Genomic DNA, 5,956 nt, shown 5'->3' with positions numbered 1-5,956 from the left:
ACCCTCCCACCTGCTCCTCTGATTGGCCGTGAGCTATGCCCTTCCCTCCTCTGCCTGGCCAGTGCAGACCTGAGTTGGCCTTGGGGTGGTCCACCTCCCCCCCCACCCGCCCAGGAAGGAGCTGTTTGCCTTTGCAACCTTTCTAGGCCTGGGTGGGGGCCTCTCAAGTGCTTTAACTTGAAAAGATGGAAGGAGGGAGGGGAGACAAAATTTTCTTTTCTTTTTTTTTTTTTTTGGATCGAGTGGCAAAGTGGAGGGACAAGGCACTGTGGGGGGGGGGGGTGGAGTCTCACTGTGTTTAAACTACTATGCAAAAAACAAACAAACAAACAAACAAACAAACAAAAAAAGCAGCTTGCCTTATATCATTGTGGAAGGTAGGCTCCCGCCCTGACTCCTGGTTTTCCCCCGGAGCTCGGAGGGAGGCTGAAGCTAGGGCGAGCTCTCTCGCAACCTCCTCGGGTGAGCACTGACTTGGGACGGGGGTTCTGTCATGGTTGGTAGTGAGGCCTGGGTCCTGCAAGGCCCTTGGCCCACCTGACTGCTTGCTCTCTTGGGACCTCTGTGGGGTGGGAGGGGTCTTCTATTGCCCTGGTCATTGGCAAGTAAACACATTTTGTTTTCTTGATGTTTTTCTCTCCCTTCCCAGCCAATGATAAGGGGCTATAGGTCTGTAATTTCTCTGTGAGAAAGTCTGAGGAGGGCTAGGTCTGGTATCTGCCCCCTCCATAGTGGAGCTGGGTTCCTACCTCCTGCCGCCATCTTGGTTCTCCACTGCCCCCAGTTGTCCACTTCTTGGCCACTGGCTGACACTGGAAAGGGAAGGGGAGGGAGGCATCGAGGGCTGCTGGCAGATCAGAGGTGGTGGCAGGAGCGGAGCTCATCTCTGGATGACAGCCATCCTTGTTCTGCTCATGGACACCCGCAAGCCTGTTTCTATTCTTCACTTGATTGACTGACTGGCGGGGAGTGACTCTGAGCCAGTGTCTCCCCAAGACTTGAGTGGGCCTGTGTCAGAAGGCACCACGTTGAGGCCACCCTGCCAAATCTCAGCTTGGAACCAGGCGAGCAGGTTTCGCTTTTTAAGAAAAATTTCTTTTTGGACCCACTTTTGTGGGTGGGATCGCCGATTTTTTTTTTTTTTTAATTGGCCCAGGAGCTCCCCCTGGAGGTCAAAGAAGCAAAATGTGCCCAAGGACCAGAACTTCTCGCCTACTGCTCCTGTGTGGAGCCAGAGGAGGGGCTCTGGCTTTAAAACGGATTGCAGCCCCCTGTCTTTCTTCCTCAGGGTACCAGCGACCTGTTAGGGCCTTCTCTCTCTTCCGTTTCCCCCACCTGTTTTGCAGTCTTAAAACCATTGTACATAATATTCATATAATATATATATATATATGGAGAGAGAGAGTGTATGTTAGTGACTGTATGTAATTTTTATTTATCAGAACTTGGTGACCTTCATCGTGAGTTCTTTCCGTTGTTGTTGTTGTCGCTGAGGGAGCCTGCTAGTGGTTCCCCGTGGCATCTGGCTGAGAGGCTTCCATCCCCGGCCAAACGGTCCCTGGGTAGGTACGTGGAGGGATTGATGGCTTCAGAGGAGAGACAGCCCCTTTCCCTCCTCCTCACTGACCCTTGTTCTAAAGGTTACAGGGTTCAAACATACCTGATTATTATGGTCCTTAGTGTTATTGTTGTTTTAGTTTTAGTTTCATTTTAACCAAAGGTTATCAGAGCCAGTTGGCCTTGGACCTCAGCTGCTGAAAAGATTTTCCGTTTCTGGGAGGACCCCTCAGGCCTCCTCTGTCCGGGGCTGGGGGGAGGCCTGGAAGGACGTGGTTTGGGAGGCAGAGTGGAAGCCAGCCCCGGGTTGTTCCTCAAGGTGGTGGGAGGGTGACAGACCTAGCTTTAGTGTTAAGACGTAAGGCAACAGTGTAAGTATTTGGGGGTAACTAAGGTGACCGGGGCAATCGGTGTCCGGTGGTGTTATTTATGCTTCCCATTTTGTGTACATAGGAAGTTCGTCTCTGGGACTAGCGTGCTCTAAGTTTGTCCAGGGAGTATGGGAATGGCAGGAGCCAGAGATAGATGCTGGCCAGAAAGTTCCTTCTTGCTGATTTTCCATAGCTGCTCTCCTCTGGGGAGCAAGGATTTGGGGCAGGACGATGGGGTGGGGGACAGCAAGGGGGTGGCCGACCCGCCTCCTTGGCAGGGGGCCTGGGTCTCGTTCTGGCTACCTTTCTCCCCACCAAGTTCTGTTTTTTTTGTTTTGTTTTTTTGAGTTCGTTGCCAGTGGGCCCTGCTTGTCCCCTCGCCACGAGCCCACAGCTTGCCAAGAAAGACCCCAACGCTCGCTGGGGCAGCACTAGGTCCGGTCGGGACGAACTGGTCCGTCCTTTGTAAAGCTGTAAATAGTCAAATTTCTATTTCTAAGCCCAGTGTCATATTGACATTGGTATTTTAGGGTTGTTCTCAGATGGGCTCTCCTGTGCTGCCCTCTCTCACTCTCCTATTTTTGGGGGTTTTATAAAAAGAGAGGATCGGGGAGGAGCAGGGAGAGTAGCTTTCCTTTGGGCTCCCTGGTTGTGGAATCCACACGCGCGCACGCACTCACGCACGCACACACACACACACACACACACACTCCTCTGAGACTCCAAACAGGGGATAAAAAAAAAAGATCATTGGCAAGTAAACACATTTTGTTTTCTTGTAGCAATATATCTTGAGGTCTCTGAAGGCCCAGTCTGTCACAGACTTGGCTCTGACCTACAGAGAAGCAAACCACTTTGGCTTGGAATGGGGGAGAGGGTGCGGGGTAGGGGTAATAGAAGGTGTCACTTAAGCTAAATGTAACCTATTTATAAAGCAAGAGATTCTCATCTATTTTTATGAAAGGAAAGGGTTTTTAAATCTAGGGTAGGCAGTTATGGCAGCCCAGCGTTCTTCTGTGAACACGATGCATGTTGCTGCTGCTGAATATAACCAGTGCCCCTCGCCCCATCTCCCCGGCCTCACCGCCTCCTCACCTGCACCCATGAGCGGCTTCAGCAGAGCCTACGTCCCGCTTCACCCCATTTCCCTGTTCCTTAACCCCTCCCCCAGCTCCTCGGTCCTTGGAAGTCTTTGGGGGGGGCACTTGTGGGAGTGGGTGGGCAGTGGGGAATTCAGAATTGAGGTGGGTGGGGGGAGGCGAAAGGGGGCACCAGGTAGGGGCCCAGCTCTGCCTCGGAGGGTGGGCTCTGAGTAGTTACTCACACTCTGATCTGCCCAGACCCATTTCCAAGTCAGCTGTGTTTGGGAGAGGCTGAGAACCAGCAGGCTGTGGGCGGCCATGGGACTGTTGGTTCAGGGAGCATTCGGCTTCCTTGGGGCCTGGGCCCCAGTGGGTCCCAGGTCGTCAGGCAGCTGGAGCAGGGATGGAAATGCCAGGGGATGCCTCCCTCCCAGCCCCAGCTGTGCGGACTCCGGGCCGAGGCCTGGGCTGTGGTCCTTGATGTGCTCCTCCGGGGCCTGGGAGAGGACTAGGGTGCTGCGTGCTGGGTCCTGCTCAGACCTGGGTTCACCACGCGGAGACACCGAGCTCTGGTTCTAGAAGGGCACGCTCCTAGAGTGTGGAGTCTGGGGGCAGCCGGGTGGGTAGGGGGGGGGAGGGCAGATTCTCTCTGAAAGGGAATTTTCCACGCGTGGAGGATTTCTAGGCTCAAGGTGGGCTTGTGTGTTGGTCTTGGGCAAATCCCCCACCGTTCCTGCCGCCAGGCCCTCAAAGAAATGAGGCGAAGGCACCATGCCCACCCCTAGCAAGACCCCTTCGGTGGACATTTTAGCATCTACCTGATTTTTAGCCCCATCCAGGGAGACTTTGTATCCCACAGCCCCATCCCACCCCACTGTTGCTGTCTGTCTGCCAGTTGGGTCTCGTGTCAAGGGGAAGGGGGCGGGGGGGCAGTTTATACTCATTGAAAGACTACTGATCCTACCAGAAACCAACCTGTTTACTGTACTGTTGTAAATATCATGCCCTTTATATCCTGTATATTGGCTTCTTTTAAATAAAGTGAAATGTCTTAGAATTGATGGCGTTTTTTTTTTTGGGGGGGGGGATAAAGTAGTGATGGGGGAGGGGCAAGAGGACTGAGGGCCACGTAAACACCAAACCAAGTAACTGGCCAATTTGTGATAAAATAGGAGATTTCACATCACCTGCTATAGTTTCATCTCCCAGTGAAATCTTGGAAGTCGATAAAGCAGGAAGGGGAAGAGCGAGCCACAGGTATCACAGGCTGAGTAACCGGCATAGACTGGCTTGCAGTTGAGGTCCTTCCTGTTAATCATAAAGCCCGCCGTTTCTTGAACCAACCTTTTACTGAGCCCATGAGAGGCCACCTTCTGGGACTCTGAATTTGACACTGTCCAGTGTTCTAGTGTCTTCTTGTTAATGGCCAAATCTGGGGAGACATTGCCTCGTGTGAGCTGCCCCCCTCCCTCCCGCCCCCTCCCCCCCCCCCCCACTAGAGTTTTCTGTACGGATTAAGAGAGACAGGAATGCCTGGGTGGCTCAGTCAGTTAAGCGTCTGACTCGAGCCCTGCTCAGGTCACGACCTTGTGGTTTGTGACTTCAATTCCTGCCTTGAGCTCTGTGCTGACAGCGCAGAACCTGCTTAGGATTCTCTCTCTGCCCTCCCCCACTCGTGGTCTTTCTCTCAAAATAAATCAATAAACTTAAACTTTTTTTAATAGAGCCACCAATTCCAATCTGTTTCTACCATCTTTAAGACTGGCGCTTAATGTAGCTTCCTTTTCTCGCTTCCTGCTCTTTAAATTCCCCCGAAGTGTCTTAAAGGGTGTGACCTGGAGAAAGAGGAGTAGCATGAAATAATGGGAACATTCTAGGGTGGGTATTATTGCCCCTCTAATATAGACCTGGAAACTGACACCCAGGGAAGTGATGTATTTTGCTAACGTCCTAAGTTGGAACCACAATCACGCATCGGGACTGACTCCTAAGCAGGTTCTCGGTTCACGCTGGAGGAAATATAAACAGGTAAACTGTAAGAGTGTTTAGGAATAGAACGAATCGCTAGGACCCCGCCACCGGAAAGGTTTCAGAATCCTAATTGTAAATAAAGCGTTCAAGCAAACAACTTCAAGAGGAAACCAAAAGTTTGACTGGGGTGGGGTGAGCTGGCGGGGGTGGAATGGAGGTCAGGGACAACTGGTTCCGAGGTCAGAAGCTTTGAGGGAAAAGCTAAGCATGGACGGGCTGGGTTTTCTCTCTTATTGATCGTAATCTGCCAGCAAGCAGGCGGATTTATCTCAGCGTCAGGCTCACGCAAGCTTTAGGGCCGGCACGACGCTGGGAGGTGGAGGCGGTTGGGCGCCCACCAGGAGGAGGCTGGAGGCAGGGTTTGCAGGCTCATCCCAGGGGCTGCAGTCTCCGCGTGGAGGCAAGGGGCTGGCCGCGGTGTGGACCCGCGGGGTCAAAGAACCTGATGCCATCTGACCAAGGGCAGCCCAAGCAGTCAGGCCGGGACGCTCGAGACACCTGACGCACCAAACCGCAGTCCTTCCGCTGCTCCGCGCACGTGTCCTGCTCCGGCTCTCTCATTGGCTCTTCAGCCCCCTGGCCCAAGACGGCTGCAACAAGACCGTCCATCGGATTGGCCCATAAGCTTCGATGTGTTATTCTGATTGGTCAATGAGGCTCACGCCCCTTCTCCCTCGGCCCCCTGGAGGGCTGTTGAGTCATACCATAAAAAGGAGGGGGAAACGTGTATATGTTAAGACTTCTTTTTTGGGCTGCCTTGTCCTGTGTCGCATAGTGGTCTCTACAGTGCCCTCAAAACAAGAGTTATTGTGTTGGCAGAAGTCACATACGGAGACATTTCTGATGACCTTGACTTCGGAGGACGGTAGCGTGATCAGATCCCCCCGCCTGTCGAGGTGGTGCGCTCCGGGCGGG

At 53.0% G+C, this 5,956-nt stretch overlaps 1 protein-coding gene across 2 annotated transcripts in view; it reads left to right on the top strand.

The window, feature by feature from the left end:
• Positions 1-4,067, top strand: part of IFFO2 (intermediate filament family orphan 2) — a 50,440-nt gene extending 46,373 nt beyond the window's left edge. For both annotated transcript variants that reach the window (XM_043573894.1, XM_043573893.1), the window contains one exon: positions 1-4,067. This exon is cut by the window's left edge and continues 508 nt beyond it. The gene's annotated coding sequence lies outside the window, so the exon portion shown is untranslated.
• The last annotated feature ends 1,889 nt before the right edge of the window (positions 4,068-5,956 follow it).

This window comes from Prionailurus bengalensis, chromosome C1, assembly GCF_016509475.1.
Source record: "Prionailurus bengalensis isolate Pbe53 chromosome C1, Fcat_Pben_1.1_paternal_pri, whole genome shotgun sequence".
Classification (NCBI taxonomy): domain Eukaryota; kingdom Metazoa; phylum Chordata; class Mammalia; order Carnivora; family Felidae; genus Prionailurus; species Prionailurus bengalensis.
This window is presented reverse-complemented; position numbering and strand designations above follow the sequence as displayed.